At 43.4% G+C, this 18,285-nt stretch overlaps 1 long non-coding RNA gene across 1 annotated transcript in view; it reads left to right on the top strand.

The window, feature by feature from the left end:
* LOC310842525 overlaps positions 1 to 18,285 on the top strand; it is a 58,391-nt gene that overhangs the window by 14,447 nt on the left and 25,659 nt on the right. The window contains exon 3 of the long non-coding RNA XR_014563147.1: positions 17,310 to 17,449. This is a non-coding gene — a long non-coding RNA (uncharacterized lncRNA). The remainder of the gene's footprint in view (positions 1 to 17,309; positions 17,450 to 18,285) is intronic.

Raw genomic sequence — 18,285 nt, 5'->3', positions numbered from 1 at the left:
ATAACAATACACTTTTGTCAATTTCTCTGCAGTGTCAGAAACTCAAGCAAAACATGTTACCATATTGATCCACTGTCTCTGGGAGAGTCAAGTGGCCTTATACCATTCTTACATTATTTTTCTAACAACTGCTAACAACTCAAGGGCTGGTACATCTTTATAACTGTGTACTTTCTAAAACTAAGCTTACAGAAATGAGACACGCTCTTATAATGTCACGATAAGGCATTTAACGGCAAAAGGTAAATGTGCTTTGCTGTGGCTATAAATGAAGTTGGGTATGCATGTATTTATCTGTAGTGTTTATAGGCTGTCCTGTAAGAAGAAATCTCCAGTTTGGTTTAGAGGATAAAAATTGTTAATCTCTCTGTCTTTCTCACTCACTCACTCATTCATACATGTCTATTTTATCTCTCTTGTGTGTTTAAATACATAGCTCTACCCTCTCCCTGGAACAATGATGCACAAGTAGAGGATTTACTGTAGAGAATTGCATTGCAGGGCTTTGCTCCTGCGAATTAATTGGGACAGTGCTGCTGATGCCAGCCTTGCTTTCTGCCTGTCCTATGGGTGTTTCTGTTTCACATGGGATGGACATTTGGAATTTGCTTCTGTGCTCCTTTGGGAAATTCTAAAAATGCACACATCCTGTCATGATAAATTTCCACATTTCTCTTGACAATTTTTATCAGATTGCTGCATTGACTCGTTTGACACGTGAAGACTGAAGAGTACTCTGGCATTTCTTTTCTACATACTGATTTTTCCCTCTCCCCCCCCACCCCCAATGAACATGGAGCCAATATTTGTTGGAGGTCATTAAAACACTGCCTGCAGAGTCAGAGTTTTAAATCAGGCCAGAGTTCACATGCCAATCTGACCTGTTCCTGGTGGTGGCTGATGCTGGCATAAAAAGATTCACACGAAATCAAGTGACTCAAGTAAAAGTACCAGGCAAAGAGTGGAGCTATTGGTTACTCGTCACGTAGTGGTAAGTCACATGTTACAGAATCTTGCCTTAGTCTAGGGATAAGGCTGTCTCAAATTCAACTGCATGGTTCTAGGAGTTGTAGATATGTATGTGTCTTAATCTAGCAAAACATTGCCACCCAATATTATTACTAATAGTAATAGTAATATTATTACTACCAACAGTATTATTACTACCAACAGCCATAATTTAATCCCACTTCTCATCCAATGGCGCTGTTCCTCAGTTTAATTAAAACTGCCTCTGATTCCTGAATGCCATGTTTTTCATTGTACAAATTATGGTTCACTGTGTGCTCTAGATAGACTTCTGCTCAGGGCCTTTTGCCCCAGCCAGAATTTACCAGAAATCGGTTCTGGCACTTCTCAGGTGGGCGCTATTGCCAACGAAGGAGGCATCCATGATGCGTTCCAGCACCTTTTTTTCTAGAAAAATAGCACTGCTTCTGCTACAGAGACAATCAGAAGCCACATAACAGAAATAGTTCGTTTGAATATAGGGAAGTAATATGCCCTCTCCGCAGGAATGATTTTGTAACACTATTTTGTACAGTGGTATCTCAGGTTACATACGCTTCAGGTTACATACGCTTCAGGTTACGGACTCCGCTAACCCAGAAATAGTACTTCAGGTTAAGAACTTCGCTTCAGGATGAGAACAGAAATCGGGCTCCGGCGGCACGGCAGCAGCAGGAGGCCCCATTAGCTAAAGTGGTGCTTCATGTTAAGAACAGTTTCTGGTTAAGTACGGACCTCCAGAACGAATAAAGTACTTAACCTGAGGTACCACTGTACTGCTATGAGTGAGTGAACCCCACAACTTCATGACTGTCAGTTATAGAATTATAAAGAGTGATCCTTCCTAGCCTGGCATCCTCCAGTTGTTTAGGACTGCAACTTGCACCAGCACCAGCCTGCAGGCCCAATGGCTATTGATGATGGGAGCTGAGGTCCAAAACATCTGGAAGGCACAAGGTTGAGCAAAGATGAGCAATAGTATGGGAACTGGAATGGCGATATATTTGCTCAGGCATGCCTCCCTGTGTGATGTGTAGCTGCTACCTTTGTGAAAGGCAATATTTCATCCTATTGTATTCTGTCTGGTCTGGAGGAGTAGAAAAGTTTGGCCTGGCAGAATTTGTTGGCTGAATGAGCCTTTGTCTAACTAAAGAAATGTCCTAGTACAGGTATATGTTGCCAATAGAAGTTAAACAGCTGCAGGTCCGTCTGGAAGGATATGTGCCTTCCCTACCTGCAGGCTGGAGGTGATGCCATCAAAGTGTCTGGGTGAGAAAGAGAACGAAACAACCCTGTCTTGGAACTGGAGCTGAAAGAGACTTGCTCTCTGTAAGAACCCAGTGTTTTAGCCAGAACCGGCCTGTTCATAAAGCCGGGTATAGCACTCACCTCAGGCGGTGGAAGTGCAAAAGGCCCAGCAACAAAAAATTGAGGATTGCCTAGGCTCTCACTGAGTTTTGTGAGAGTCGAGGCACAGCGGCAGCATAGTTGGTGGTGGGCATTGGCATGGCAGAAGTGTGGCAATAAAAGTAAATGTATATCCAATCCCTTTAGGTTTTGCCCGCATGTTTGCCTTGTTTTGCTTTAAAGTCCTCCAAGAGATCAAACTTGCCAAAATATTGAATTGCTTTATGATCTACTCCGGGAACATAAAATAACACAATGTACATTCTGGGATATGATCCAGAAATTCTTGGCTACTGTCCTCCATAATTAATATACATTTAAGCTCCATAAACTTCAGGGGGACTTACGGAAGATGCAGTTGTGCACTATCAGATTAAGATAATTTTGTCATAGCTATCTTCAGTCATCGGCCCAACACAGGGCTCACACTCTGGGCCTTGTTTTCTTGACTGGGCAGGAAGAGGATGATCTGAAAGTGGGGGATATTGACATCAGTCTCTTGTCATGGTCAGATCCTGTTGAGATTTAGGCTCTTAGCATCCTTCCCCCTCTGCAGAGGTGGGGGGGCCTATGAAGATGGTTTGCTTTCGGATGTTGATAGATGGGCCTACAGGAGTTCATTGCTGAGATTACTGGTGCTCCTGTCAAAGCCCTGATTGACAAATGGAACATCTGGCTGGCTCAGGCTATTGGCACGATCACCCCTGAGCACCCTCTCCTGCTTCTTATAGCCCAACAAATCTGGAGGGCACCAGGTTGGCAAAGGCTGATGAAGCTTAAATCCCATTGTACTTGAATCTCAAATCTATGCATGTAGGAGAAGTTTCCGTAACTCAGAGTTCAGCATTGTGAATTCTTTAAGAGGATGAGTGTATCAAAAGGAAAGGTTAGGAAGGCCACCGTGCTTTCTGGAAATGTAAATTTCCTTGAAATTGTCAAGGCAGAAAATTGCTTCGTAGAAAAACAGAAGGGGCTGGATGTTGTACATGGAAATCAATCTGTTCCAAAGCACATAAAACATTTTTATTTAATGTTGCTGTTGGTTTTCTGTTTTCTTTTTTAAAATGTATCAATAGCATCATTATTCTTTATGAAGTGTCCATTCTGCATTTGTCACTATTGCAACAAATAACCTCCGTCTTAAGGTGCTTTACTGAAAGAACAAGCAACAATTAAGTCTAGACACACTTCCCCCACCCCACTCATTTTCCAGCCCAGATAATGTACACTATAATGCCATCCAATCATGCATAAACTCAACCATCATGCAAGCATAAAGATATTGTTATGAAGCTGCAAAGAAAAATACATTCGAAAGTTGTTTTGCGTGGACAGGCGGAGTCCCCAGATCCCGAGTGGTCCCCCCCGTCATGTGGAATAACGACTCTAGACAACGTGCTATGGGATTAAATTGGCCACAACTTTATTAAATTTCAAATGTGGGTAGACCTTGGCTCAGGCATTGGGCGTTCTCCCTCCCTAGTCCCCAGCCGGGGACCTAGGGAGCATCAGGGTTATCCAGTGTGTGTGGGGGGGATGGGCCGGCTCTGGAGAACATATGTTCAAGCAGAGATAGCCGCCCCCGTTACGCCGCCGCAGGGGAGAGCAATGACGACCTTTCGGCGTACGGCCAAAGCCTCCCTTCAAAAACCCCTTTAACGGGGAACCCTGGTATCGCCGCCGCAAAGAGGAAGATGGACTAAAGGATTCCGCCCAAGGCCTGATACCGCCAAAGTTGTGACGTTTTGCTACGGGAAAGGCGAAACCTGCCAATGCAGGGAAATTCCTTTCCGGCCCTTTAACAGCGACCTTATCGTAGCAGCGCCCGCATACCTGTGGAGACAGGTTAACCTGCAAAACCTATGAAGAAAAGTTAACCTGCAAAAGAAGACATTAACTGAGGGTGGGTAGGGTGGGAGAAGCTCTGGAGCCAAGTGAGGATTACCAATTAAGATCCACCCTCTATTGTGTGGGCAGGTAATCCCTCCCCCTACCTGGCCTGGTTTCCCTGGCAACGCTTCCCCCAGGTGGGATTGGACAACTCACTGGGGTAGGCGGGGACCTCCAGGTATCCCACCTGAGGGAAGGCAAAGCCTATGCTGATGGGGCCACTCCAGATCCAGGGCTGCACGCGTCCCCGCAAAGGGCGCCCCCCGTTTTAAGTGGGGAGCGGTCATTGCCTCTGAGAACAGGCATAAACAATAACAATTAAGACTGAAAGGAGGAGTAACCTGGAAGATACACTGCAAAAGGTTCGTGATGTGCTCTGAAATTGAGGATGAGTCTATCATAAACTGAATGGCTCTTGTAGTACAGATCTTATTGGGCCAGGATATGTGGTCTGGAAACTATATGTCAGTTGGCCTGTGATTTGTGTAAGCTGCAGAGATGTACCTTATAAAAGTAATAAAAAATGAGCACATCTGTGTCTTCTGGTATGGGCACCTCTTGTCTTGAGGCAACATCAGAAATGGTCTTTTGGGACACTGCGTAAAGCAGCTGGATAGCCAGGGTAGCCCAGGAGATAGAAGTCCTGGAAAACTGGTGTTGGGAGTCTATTTCAAGCATGGAGTCATTACTGCAGTTTTGTCAAGCCACCCTAGACAATCAGTATTAATGATTACAAGTGCAAGGAGACGCTGTCGGGAAGGTGGGTCTGTCCAACTCTAGCACAGTTGCTGTTCTGATCGCCCTCTACGCATTCTGAAGTGGAGAGGCTCTTGTATCCATAGAGGCTCCGTGCACATTTTGGATCCCTGTAAGCAATGTTGACTACTATACACATGAGTCACCCCTTAAATCAACCGGGTAATGTCTTATGAGAGCCCTTTGCTTGATTTACAAAACTTCAAGCGCACCTCCCTCTCTTTGCTTAATCTCTGTGTTTTTGCTTTCTTAGAAGAACGCTCTGAAACCAGACTTTGATACCTTTCTTACTCTAAAAGTCTCTTTCTAAATCAGATAAATAATGTTGATGATTTATCTGCAGGGCCGAAAATCTTCAGAGTTGGCAAAAGAAGAGCAATAATGTAGATCTCTGCCCCACTCTCTCTGACAGGTTCCCATTTTCAGTGTCTCATGAGAAGAAATTGATGTGGAAGTCACACTGACATGAAGAGATATGTCATTTGTGACATCATTCTCCCACTGTGCTTTGCACATGACAGGTGTTTGGCATTTTTATTTTAAATCTGTCCATTCTTCAGTGAAGAGCAAACACTTTAATTCCATTATTTTCCTGTTACAGGGAGTTAGATTTACAGGCCTTCAGTTGATAACACTAATGAGTTTACTTCGGGAGAAGAAGATTGGGGTGGGGTGGAGGGAACTTGGAGAGTTTCTCGTACTAATGAGGTTCAGTTTGTTGACAGAATGGTTGGCACCTAATTACTACCTTCATCAGAAAACGATTTTAAAGCATAATATTTACTTTTACCTCTAGCTGTGGTGAATTGCTGCTTTAATCATCATTCTGCATTTAATGTCAGTACCTCTTGTGATGGGAAAATGCCAGTGCAAAATGATGCTTGAAATAGTGAGGCTCTTGGTACTGAGGGGAACTGGCACTGTTGTAATACAGCAGCCATCTTGAAACGACAGAGCAGGGCTTCAGTTAATCACAAAATTACAAACTGGGGAAATATGAGTTCTTCTACTTCTGCCAAGGGATTCTTTAAGGCCTCTCAAACTTCCATTTTTGCAGCTGTAAATGAGGATTAAACTGAATGGTTTCATTGTGGGGTAGTAAGGCTTAAGCCTGTAAAATCTGGAACATACAGCGAGAATTTCCATTGCTAATGACACAAGGAATGTAGATAAAAATAGGTTTTCAGGTGAACGTTTTAAGATTGCAGTTCCATATTCATTACCTGCTGAGGGTAGTAGATCTCACTGACTTTAGTGGGATTTATTTCAGAGTAAACACACCTAGAATTGTGCTTTAAATGTTTTTGGCAGGTCATGCTTGCTCATTTGTTTCTATAATACAAATTCATCGTTTATAGTGATCTTAAACAAATGTGTGTAATTTCGTCTGTCACATGCTGGAGGGTGTACACTGTAATTTCTTCATTATGAAAGCAAACGTTTGCCTTTGAGAGGTAAACCCAAGTACCGTATTTTTTGCTCTATAAGACTCACTTTTTCCCTCCTAAAAGGTAAGGGGAAATGTGTGTGCGTCTTATGGAGCGAATGCAGGCTGCGCAGGTATCCCAGAAGCCAGAACAGCAAGAGGGATTACAGCTTTCACTGCACAGCGTTCCCTCTTGCTGTTCTGGCTTCTGAGATTCAGAATATTTTTTTCTTGTTTTCCTCCTCCAAAAACTAGGTGCGTCTTGTGGTCTGGTGCGTCTTATAGAGTGAAAAATACGGTATTACTGAGTGACTTTGCTGCCTCTCAAAATATTATCAATGATTTATATGTCTTATTGATGATCATACAGCATGGTAGTATCATCCAATCAATTTACAATGTGGTGCATTTCATTCATTTTTTCCATTCATCATCTCATCCAGCACTTGGGTCAATATCCCTGCAAATGGAGCCCATCTTACCCTCCTTTTCATTCCCTCAGAGCTCAGTGAATGAGTGGATTTCTGTGAAGCAACCTCATCTAGCTGATGCATGCTAGATGATGCCCAGTGGCTACTAGTCAGGTGTGTAATTCGGTGTCGGGATCTGGCATAGAACATTTTGCAGTACAAGGTTCTCCTAAAGCAGGAGTGGGGGCCATTTAGCTCACCAGAGACTGTTGCACTCAGCCTTGGCCAGTATAGCTAAAGAGCAGGGAGACATAGTTCAACAACATCTGAAGGGCCCCATGTTCCCAATCCAAGTGTCAATGTAAAAGATATGCCAAACCTTACGCTGAATGGATCAAAGTAAATAATTAGCTGGAGAAAGGCATTTTGGTGACAAGTGGTGGCAAGACTTTGAAAATAAGGGGTGGAATTCTTTCCTGCTTGTATGATGGAATCATCTCCCTCCTCCTTCCATGAGGGGTCTTACAACCCTTCAGGGGAGGCATAGGGTGCACATGGAGAGGAGAGGGTGGGGAAAGCCCCACTGAACGAGTGGGAGCCATTATGCTAGTTTCTGCTAGCAGGGCTGGGTGGCTGAATCTGGCTCAAGCACTATCTTGGGGGTGTGGACATCTTTTTAATGAGGTAGATTTTTTTTAATTCTGGGATTTCTTTGTAGTCATGCAGGTGCACACTTGCCCTCATGTTTCTGTATATAAAGTGTTCCAGAAATCATTGAGTCCATGAGAGGCATGTCTGAGAACAGAAGGCCTTGGTGGGAGATGGCAGCATTGTGGGCTCAAGTAACAGCACTGCTTCTGGCTACCTGATAATATTTCACTTCCTCCTGCTGTTCTAAAAGCAATTCCTGGAAAAGATACCCAGACTAGACATCTTTGCTGAAGTGATGTGGCTTGCGTCACTGGGTGCTATGTTCTTAACCCCACATGCCTGCCCACCTTCCCTATCAGTGGAAGAAAAAGCCATACATTACAGCAGACAAGGTCACTGTAAATGGAATTCCTTGTAATTTGTCTACTCCTGAGTAAGGTCCCAGACTTAGAGAACAATGTCTCCCATTTTTCTTCCTGCAGTTCACTGTTATGTTAAGGATCTTATCTGAGAAGAACAAACAGCAACTGATCACTATCAGGCCTGTGGCAGATGAACCTACTGGAAAATAATTATACCTACATAGCTGACAACCATAGAATATATTAAAATGAATATTATTGGGATTTTCCTAATTCAGACCACAAACCAATTTTATTTGGTCTTCAGAGGCCCTGCCATTTTTCTTTTTTAATTATTCACAATTTCACTTGTCATGAGCGAAGTTATTTTCAAAAATGGGTCGAAAAGTACATGAATGTTACATATTTTTTAAGAGGGGGTATCATGTCTACAAATCTTATGCCAGAAACGGAAAACCTTATTCCAAAAGTCTTAGTATATAAAACCGCCTTCCACAACCTGCAACAACAAATGCAAAGTTTACCTTTGCATAGTAAACCTGGTTTATGCACACACCATCAAGACAAGCAGTGAACATGATCAGAATTCAAGGCACATTCCAGCCAGGCAAAATAATAATAATAATAATAACAATAATAATAATAATAATAATAATAATAATAATAATAATAATAATAAATAAATAAATAAAACAAATTTATTATTTATACCCCGCCCATCTGGCTGTGTTTCCCCAGCCAAAAGCAATTCAAGAAGGGCATAAAGTGGGGCTGGTGAGAGTTTTTGACTTACAGAGAGTCCCAAGAGTTAGACCTAGAGACCTGGAGGCCACTCCGAGCCTCAGGTTCCCCATTCTGGTCTAGAGGCAAAACTTTGTTGTGGAGCACAACAAGGCTGCGAGTGTCACAGGATTTGCCATCAGCAGTACATTGAATAAGCGAGTGTGTCGCGGGATCTGAATTTGTTCCAATCCAATTATAATATTTGGACTTGGTTATTGGTTACTATTCATTTGTCAAATGGGAATTCATTGCAGTTGGAGCTAACAGCATGCAAATGTATTCCATAAGGCGCCCACTTGCTTAAAATCAGAAACCTTCTGTTGGCATAGCTTGCTGAAGCATTCAGCAGCTGGGTACAGTCACCTAACCATTCCCTCCAGCAGCTGTGTTTGCTAACTGGCTCTGCCCTCATTTAAACTAGCTGTCATGGCAGTCAACTGATGTTACTCCAGAGGATCAGAGGGAAGTGAAAATAATTCAGAGTCAACAACTAGCAACTCAACAACAACATCAACAACAAAATAGCAGCCAAAACAAAGCAAAGAAAATTTCAAAAGGAAGGAAAAGCATCCCTATCTATCTATCTATCTATCATCTATCATCTATCTATCTATATCTATCTATCTATCTATCTATCTATCTATCTATCTATCTATCTATCTATCTATCATCTATCATCTATCTATCTATCTATCTATCTATCTATCTATCTATCTATCTATCTATCTATCTATCTATCTATCATCTATCTATCTATATCTATCTGTCTGTCTGTCTGTCTGTCTGTCTGTCTGTCTGTCTGTCTGTCTATCTATCTATCTATCTATCTATCTATCTATCTATCTATCTATCTATCTATCTAATCTCCAGCTGGCCAGGTAAGACAGGCATTTATTACAAACCTCTAGAACAGGTCAATATCTCCCTACTGAAATCTGACCAAATTGATGTATAATTTTTTTAAAGGAAAGTTTTAAATAAATCAACCAAACAACCAAGTAGGGTGAGCAAAACAAACAGAAAGCTTCATCTTTCAAATCTGGCTCTAAAATGACATTTGCTGTAGTGGATAGCATAAATGTATTATTGCTGCAAAGTGGATCCAGAATAGCATGGCAATGATTCCTGTCAGCATATTTGTGCAACTGTTGTGAACGAGCCCCCCCCCCCCATTTGTCTAAAGTCTCTGCTGTGTTCAGACTTTCTTTGACCCACAATGCGTCAAAAATGGGCTGTGTTGGTGTGCAAGGTGGGGGGGAAACCCCTCATTTGATAAGCCACAGCACAGTCTATGTCTGTGGAGGTTTGTTTCACCCACTTCTCTTCCACTTTGGAATGCTTGCCTAGTTCACTTCATGCCTAAACTTAAGTGTAAAGGGGATCCACTATATCAAAGTGTAGTGAAGCCTTGCTCCTGATGTTGTGTCCACTAACCGGGCTCTGTCTCCATGTGTTGGGTGAAGGTCTGAGTGGACAATCAGTTGTATTGCTGGAGGCTCTTCCATGTGATTGGGTAAACCTTTATCCTTTTGTCATGTGGAGTCCATGTACCAGAGCCAGGGCCGGATTTAGGTTTGATGAGGCCCTAAGCTACTGAAGGTAATGGGGCCCTTTATATGTCCAGCTGTCCTTTGTCAACAACAAATTGTCGCTGTTTTTGTGTGTGTGTTGAATATATGCTATATGGTAATTTATGGACCTAATAGGTATCTAAAGCCATTTGCACATAACAAAATATGTATTTTATCACAGTAATTGTGTAGTATATTAATAGTGAAATTTTGGTGGGGCCCCAAGAGAGTGGGGCCCTAAGCTATAGCTTGTTTAGCTTATATGTAAATCCAGCACTGAGCAGAGCCTATGAAGGCAGCTTCTGTTCGCACCCTTTCTTCTCTCTCTGTGAGGACTACTGTGTCACCCAGGCACAGCGAGCCATTTCCCATGTCTGCCATCTTCACAGTGGAAGGAGAGGGAGTCGGAGCAGGTTGTGCAATTACCTTGTGTGCCTTGTGTGCTTTGAAGGAGCTGGCCTGAGAAAAAAAAGCAATAGCTAAGGGAGCCTTAGGGTACATGACACCTAGAGAACCAATTCTGTTGTTCTCGAGTCTGGGAACTTTGTTTTCAAAGAGTTCTCAAAGCCTCCACTAAGGAACATTTCCAAGGAAATCATCGTTGATTTGATTTATTATATTTCTATTTCATGACAGTTAATAGAAAAAGTGTATCATTTGTCAATATTGCCCTGTAATCCAGCTGTGTGACCTGAAGTCCAATAGATACTTCAAATGCAAGGCCAGAATGAGATATGTACACAGACATGTTTATCTCAGATTTACAGGAGAGAATATTATTTGCCAGCTGTTGGGACTGATGTGTACACTTGAGATGGTGAGGTGCTGTAGCAGTCATGGGAAATATCCAGCAACAGATGAACAGGCTGAGGACGTTGCAGCACCTCTGCCTGTTGTTCATTTGGCCATTTCTTCTCTGCCGCCTCATGCGCTTAGACCCCCCCCCCACTGCCCCTCCTTAACATCAATACAGAACTCTAGTCCTCCCAGCATTAATTAGCTTAATGTTTGGCATTCAGATAGCTGAGGGTTAATCCTCTGTCTCCTTTCATTTTTCAACAAGTGAGCCTTTTGGCCATCTGTGCTAGAGGATTTGCTGACAGGACCTTAATCTAAGCTGAGAGAGATTGATTTCAGGCTCTCTCTTCCTGTTTTATGGCCACCTTTTGTTCATTACCACATTTCTATCAAGCAAATGAACAGCCAAGCGAGGCCATGTGTTTTGCTGACATTTTCACGAGAGGATTCGGTATTGCCAGCCGTACAATAGTTGAAGATCTGAAAGGTTAATGTACCCTCAGGATTGTGTAGTCTGATTCTCCCCCTCCTGAAACCTAAATGCATAATCACCTCCTTAATCAATGCCTTTAACCTTTCTGAATTTCATCTGAGATGTAATGTTATAATGAATCCAAGATTCAAAGGGTGAAATGAGTGGGAAATGGTGGCAAAGCATCTTCTCTGAAGTGGAGGTGGTGGGGGAGGAGGAATGAAATGGCTTTTGGAAAAAATATATATAACAGGCTGCTGTTATCTTGGCAGTTCTGCCACATCATGGGCTGCAATGATATAATGGCCCCTGAGCAAGAGGTAGGCTGCTTGGGCTGTTGACGCAGATGCCATAAGACAGGCCTATCGAGACAACTGCAGCATACCAGTGCTGTACTGGGTGGTTTGCCAGTGCTTGAAAATCCGTTTATTTTGCAGTCTTAACTGGGCAGCAAAAAGAGGTTGATAGATTCTCTGTTGGATTGCCATACATGGCTGGGCTCATCAAGCTTGATGAGTTACAGGTTGTGCACTAAAGCAGCAAATAAGATCTATAGTTCATCTGATACGGGATGTGTATGGCAATGTGCCATGTTTCTCTGTTTCTCTACCTGCATACTACATACTCACATGGTTGCATTGCCCTGTGTTCAAATGTCACAGACCAAGGTGAAGAGATACATCCTCAATTAAGAGGGAAGTTTCACAGTTTGGGAGACATGAAGGAGAAGACTCTCTTACCAGGCCATCACCCCTTGCTCCTCTGAGGGAGATGGCACCCTAAAATGGCCTATCTATCTTGTAGATTGCAATGCCCTGGCTTGCGAATAAGAGAAGAGAGGCTTTTTCACGCACATGAAGATAGACTTCACCTCTCTTTGTCTACTATCATTTGAGAAAGATGGAAGGCTCAATCTTCACACTCTGCTTTGCTTAGGATACAATCCAACCACGGGATGCTGGTGCTGTGTTTATTGTGATGCCCACCAATCTTTTTGCCAGCAGTACTCCATGGAAAGTTCTAAAGCAGGGCATTCTGGAGGTGGGGATGGACTGATTTGACCTGGGGGTCTGCTGGATTTCAAGCCAGTCCCAACAAAAATGACAAATGTCGTTCATCTTTATCGATGTGAATGCTCCATTGTGAAATTGCATTGTGGGGAGGGGGTATTTGCTTCTGTATGGGCCACTGAGTTTACTATGTGGTTAATTGTAGCTTCCTCATCTATACAAGCATGGCACTCTCTCTCTCTCTCTCTCTCTCTCTCTCTCCACTTCAAACATGACAGTGTACACCACAACGGCACATGCTGTGCATTCTTAATGCACAGCCACTTGGCTCACTTCTTTCAGCAATTTGCTGCCAAGGCTCTGCAGAGTGATGGGAAAACTCTCCTCCCCTTCCCTGCAGAATTAATCAGGCAAAAGAACCCACTATCTTATATAAGGAAAAGGGGGCACTTCATGAGGATCGTGTTTCTAATGGTTTGAACTTCAATCATTTTATTATCCCCTGGGGGTAAATTTGCCTCCTGGAATTCATTTTCGGTATTACCCATTATTTCTTTCCAGGGATTTAAATAAATGTATTTCATCAATTTTTATATCTTGAAAATACATAAATTATAATGAGATTCAGGAAAGCCATATGCACATTTTCCTCTTGAGGACAGCGTGCATTACAGAATCCTGCTGCTTGTCAATTTCAGTCACATTGATTATTCAACTATTCTGCATTTTCTTATTTCCTGCAATGCACTGGCCATTTAGATGCAGATCAAATAGCTACCATTTGATCAATACAGAATGGCTTCCTAAGAGAAAGTCATCTCCTTTGTTGTTGTAGTTGTTTACTCAGGTATATCTTTCATAACAGACACTCTTTCCCTACCCTAATAGTATGAAATTCACTATTCTCTTTAGCCACCTGTGCCCCAGCCAATCATGTGTCTTGTAACTAAAAACCACCACCACTCCTTCCACCTCTGATTACTCAGTGGAAAGAACCATCATCTGCAAGTTCAGTTGGTAACAACACAAGTATGTCCAAGTTCATCATTTTGCAAACACAAAGTCTGATGATGATGATGATTTTTTAAAAGAACTTACTACATTTCCCAAGATCTTAATCATTTCTGATCTATTAAACAGTTGTCTTTTCCTGCCATTCTGGGCCCCTCTTGTGGTGATGATGGTGAAGACAAGAACAGCAAGAGCCACCACGACCTATTCACTGGCTTGTTGAGAGCCAGTGTGGTGTAGTGGTTAAGAGCGGTAGTCTCGTAATCTGGGGAACCGGGTTCGCTTCCCCGCTCCTCCACATGCAGCTGCTGGGTGACCTTGGGCTAGTCACACTTCTTTGAAGTCTCTCAGCCCCACTCACCTCACAGAGTGTTTGTTGTGGGGGAGGAAGGGAAAGGAAAATGTTAGCCACTTTGAGACTCCTTCGGGTAGTGATAAAGCGGGATATCAAATACAAGCTCTTCTTGGTATGTTTCCGCTCTTCCTCAAGGCCCAATGGCATGGTAGCCAGAAGTTGGTTGCTAGGTGGGGCAGAGCTGCTTGGCTAGCTTCCCAGACTGGTGGGTTTCTGTAGCTTACAGGGAAGGGGAGTGGTAAGATTGTGAGGAGGTCAGCATGGTGCAAACAGGGCATGAGGAGCACTGAATTGGCTCCGCCAGTGTCTTTGCACCATGCTGAACTCGCTACCTGTTTGCCCCTCCCTCTCATAGTAAGTAACTGTGATTCAGTTGGCAGGAGGCTGGTGAAGTGGATCTGCCCTCCTTAGTGAGCCACTTCTGATGGCAGTGCATGGTGATACTGTTACTCCACCTCAGCACATCCATCCCTCTTCCTGTAGAGCAAGCTACTGCAGCAATCTCTGTTGTATGTTTGATTCCCAATTGCCAAGAGTTAACTGTTAGCTCACCACCTGCAGAGCTGGATCGAGACCTTTAGAGGCTGTAAGCACTAAAAACATAGGGCCTCCCTAAATGTAATTTAAAATAAAAGCAATACTAAGCATGAAATTTTACTTTTTTAAAGGACATAAAACTTGCATGTATTCTGAAATGCACGTGCATGTATATATGTGCAACACGTGCTAGATGCCCACTAATTTAGATTGGGATAAGTAATAAACAAAGAACAGAAAAATGTAGCATGTAAGCAAGTTTAGTAAGCAAGTCCAACAAATTTCTGACTTCTCCCTTGATATCTACTTTGATGCTTTTTAAAAATAAAATCAAATGTCAAATTCTTTACAAAATCTCTCTCTCTGTGTCTCTCCACCCTAAGCCCATGCATAGTGTGCTTATTGGATAATGAAGCAGTAACCAGCCTGATATCATTTAGACTATATGGGCAAGGAAATGCAGTAGGTATTGAATCTGTGATAAATGTAAGTGCTTGTAATGAGATGGAGCCGTTCTGTTTTAAGGGGATTGCGTTTATTTAATACAAGCCACATTAGTTAAGTTCAGTTGCATCAACATCTCTTACTTCAGTGAGGAAAAGAATTAAACGAATCTTTTTGGGTGGAAACCAGGCAGAGATGAACTCTTTCGATTTCAAAGGGAGGGGAGAGAGAGATTTAAGTACGTACTTAACTTTTCCACTGAAATCAATGGGGTGTTAAAGTCCTTCACTGGCTGGGTTACATTGATCATGCTCCGCACCACCAAATGTGTGTGACGCTTTTGCTTTGGGTTTGTCCCCTGCCCAAACCTGTTTGTTTAAGATACTCATTGAGTGAATGGAGGAGAACCTAAGTGGCACTGATAACAAATATTAATATAATGGTTGCAAGTCCTCGATAGCCTTATCAAATGTTTCAGAATCTTTAAAACTTCAAGCACTCTCACTTCACGGTACCTTTTAAAAAAGGGACGTTTCATTATAAAAACCCATCCACTTAACATGTTCCACTAATTCTCTTCTGCTACCCACCAAATAAATATTTCACAGAAAATCTTGCACATCAATCCTGTGCAGTTACTCTGATTTATTTAAAGTGCAAGAAGTCTAGAGTCTTTAACTAGCAGGGGGGAAAGAGATCTACATAACCCGATTCCCTGCACTGAAGCAGAAGACAGTGTATTCATTCAGCACTCATAAAAATTAGTCCCACCTTATCCAGAGCAGAGTATAGGATAAAACCAAAGCAGGAATTTCCATACGACACTTCCTACATTTGCGTGGACAGGCGGAGTCCCCAGATCCCGAGCGGTCCCCCCCCCCCCGTCATGTGGAATAATGACTCAAGACAACGTGCTATGGGATTAAATTGGCCACAACTTTATTAAATTTCAAATGTGGGTAGACCTTGGCTCAGGCATTGGGCGTTCTCCCTCCCCAGTCCCCAGCCGGGGACCTAGGGAGCATCAGGGTTATCCAGTGTGGGGGGGGGATGGGCCGGCTCTGGAGAACATATGTTCAAGCAGAGATAGCCGCCCCCTTTACGCCGCCGCCGCTGCAGGGGAGAGCAATGACGACCTTTCGGCGTACGGTCAAAGCCTCCCTTCAGAAACCCCTTTAACGGGGAACCCTGGTGCCGCTGCCGCAAAGAGGAAGATGGACTAAAGGATTCCGCCCAAGGCCTGATACCGCCAAAGTTGTGACGTTTTGCTACGGGAAAGGCGAAACCTGCCAATGCAGGGAAATTCCTTTCCAGCCCTTTAACAGCGACCTTAACGTAGCAGTGCCCGCATACCTGTGAAGAAAAGTTAACCTGCAAAACCTGTGAAGAAAAGTTAACCTGCAAAATAAGACATTAACTGAGGGTGGGTAGGGTGGGAGAAGCTCTGGAGCCAAGTGAGGATTCCCAGGTAAGATCCTCCCTCTATTGTGTGGGCAGGTAATCCCTCCCTACCTGGCCTGGTCTCCTTGGCAACGCTTCCCCCAGGTGGGATTGGACAACTGACTGAGGTAGGCGAAGACCTCCAGGTATCCCACCTGAGGGAAGGCAAAGCCAAGCCTATGCTGATGGAGCCGCTCCAGATCCAGGGGCTGCACGCGTCCACGCAAAGGGCGCCCCCCGTTTAAAGCGGGGAGCGGTCATTGCCACATACTTTGCCATGTATTTATCTGTTACTCCTTCAGACTTACCAAACACCTGTTATTGAACCAGAATTCTTAAAAAGTGGTGAGGAAAGGGTTTTACTTTTTGACAAATGTATTTTATGGAATAAAATGAGGGTAGCAAGTTCTTCCTGAGGGGCTTGGGAGTACAGAGCTAGCATACCCTCCAGCATTTCTCCAATGAAAATGGGGACATCCTGTTCCATAACAACTCCTTTATTTACAGCCTACCCATTTGACTAGGTTATCCCAGCTACTCTGGGTGGCTTCCAACATGTGTAAAAACATAATAAAACATCAAACATTAAAATGAGTGGGGATTTGAACTCTAGTCTCCCAGGCCCTAGTCTGCCACTCTAAACATTACACCACATGGCTTGTCAGTGTCATGTCATCCCTGACCATTTGCCATGCTGACTGGCGAGTGCATGGTGTTGTACAAAATGGCAAGTTGCATGGCCGGGCTGGGGATAGGGGCACACATTTGTTGGTTTGGCTCAGGTGCCAAGGTTTCTTGGGCTGGCCTGGGGGAACAGGGATTCCTTAAAAACTCTCAGTACTCTTCACAAACTCCCAGGATTCTTGGGAGGAAGCCATGATGGTTTAAAGTAGCACCATAGTGCTTTAATTATACTGTGTGGTTGTGTTATAGCTTTAAGTTTTTGAGAGCTTTCTCTTTCTCTTTCGTTTGGTGCAGGCCTTAGAACTGAGGCACTGTGTCACATGGTTCCTCAAAAGCTTGTGTTTGGTGGTAATGAAGATCACTGCTTCGAAGGTACCAGAGTCTCCTGAGTATGGCCTGAAGATCAGAACCAAGGGGTGGACTACAAATGATAGGTTAGCTCATTCTTCATATTGACCTCACCCAAGGGATGTTACAGAGCGGTTGTCATGTGCAGATGCATTGGGCACCAAACGGGCTCAGGGGAGAGGAGACATGGGTCCCTGTCGATGGAAGCAGAGGATGGGGAAGCCCTAGAGATATGCGGGAAAATATTTTCAAGTCGTTGGCTTTATTATTTATGTTTGTTTGAATATGACTGTAACCAACCACCAAAGAAATTCCAAAATTCACATTAGAGCAATGCCATTTATTATTTCCTACCCAAAATGTTACAAAATAGTTCTCAAGGTTTTGCATTATCCAAAACTGTTCATCATACTAGAAGATAAACCAAGCAAGGGTGGGTCGGTGGCTGGGTGTTTGGGTGTGAAGTTGGCTGATGTTGTAGCCATTGGCAGTATTTGCGTTAAGTTATAGTCTAAACCTGGAATGTGGAAAGGGACATGCCCATTGAGCTCTGTTAGGTGCTGTTTTAGACTACACCTAGACTGCCCACAAAGAAGCATTCCTACACCCGCAGTCCCTGAGTGGCAAGAGGTTTCAGGGGTGGCAGCACATACCTTAGGTGTGGTTTCCTTACAATGAAGGGCACAACAAACTGTGGTGTGTTTGTAATGTATGATACCATAGACCATGTAGCATATGATTATTCCAGCATAAGATTCCAGGCCACATCATAAGCAGAGCAATTGTGGGTGGTTGTGGAGACAGCTGGTGATGAAAGCAGCAGCATGTATGCCATGAGGAAGGAAGGAAGGAAGCTAGGAAACTTGTTTAGCTTATACGTAAATCCAGCCCTGGCTGTGGAGAATGTATCCTACATTTTCAT

The sequence above is a fragment of the Podarcis gaigeae genome (assembly GCF_964106915.1).
Source record: "Podarcis gaigeae genome assembly, chromosome: 4".
NCBI lineage: Eukaryota > Metazoa > Chordata > Lepidosauria > Squamata > Lacertidae > Podarcis > Podarcis gaigeae.
The sequence above is the reverse complement of the archived record's forward strand: the minus strand, read 5'-3'. Positions and strand labels throughout refer to the sequence as shown.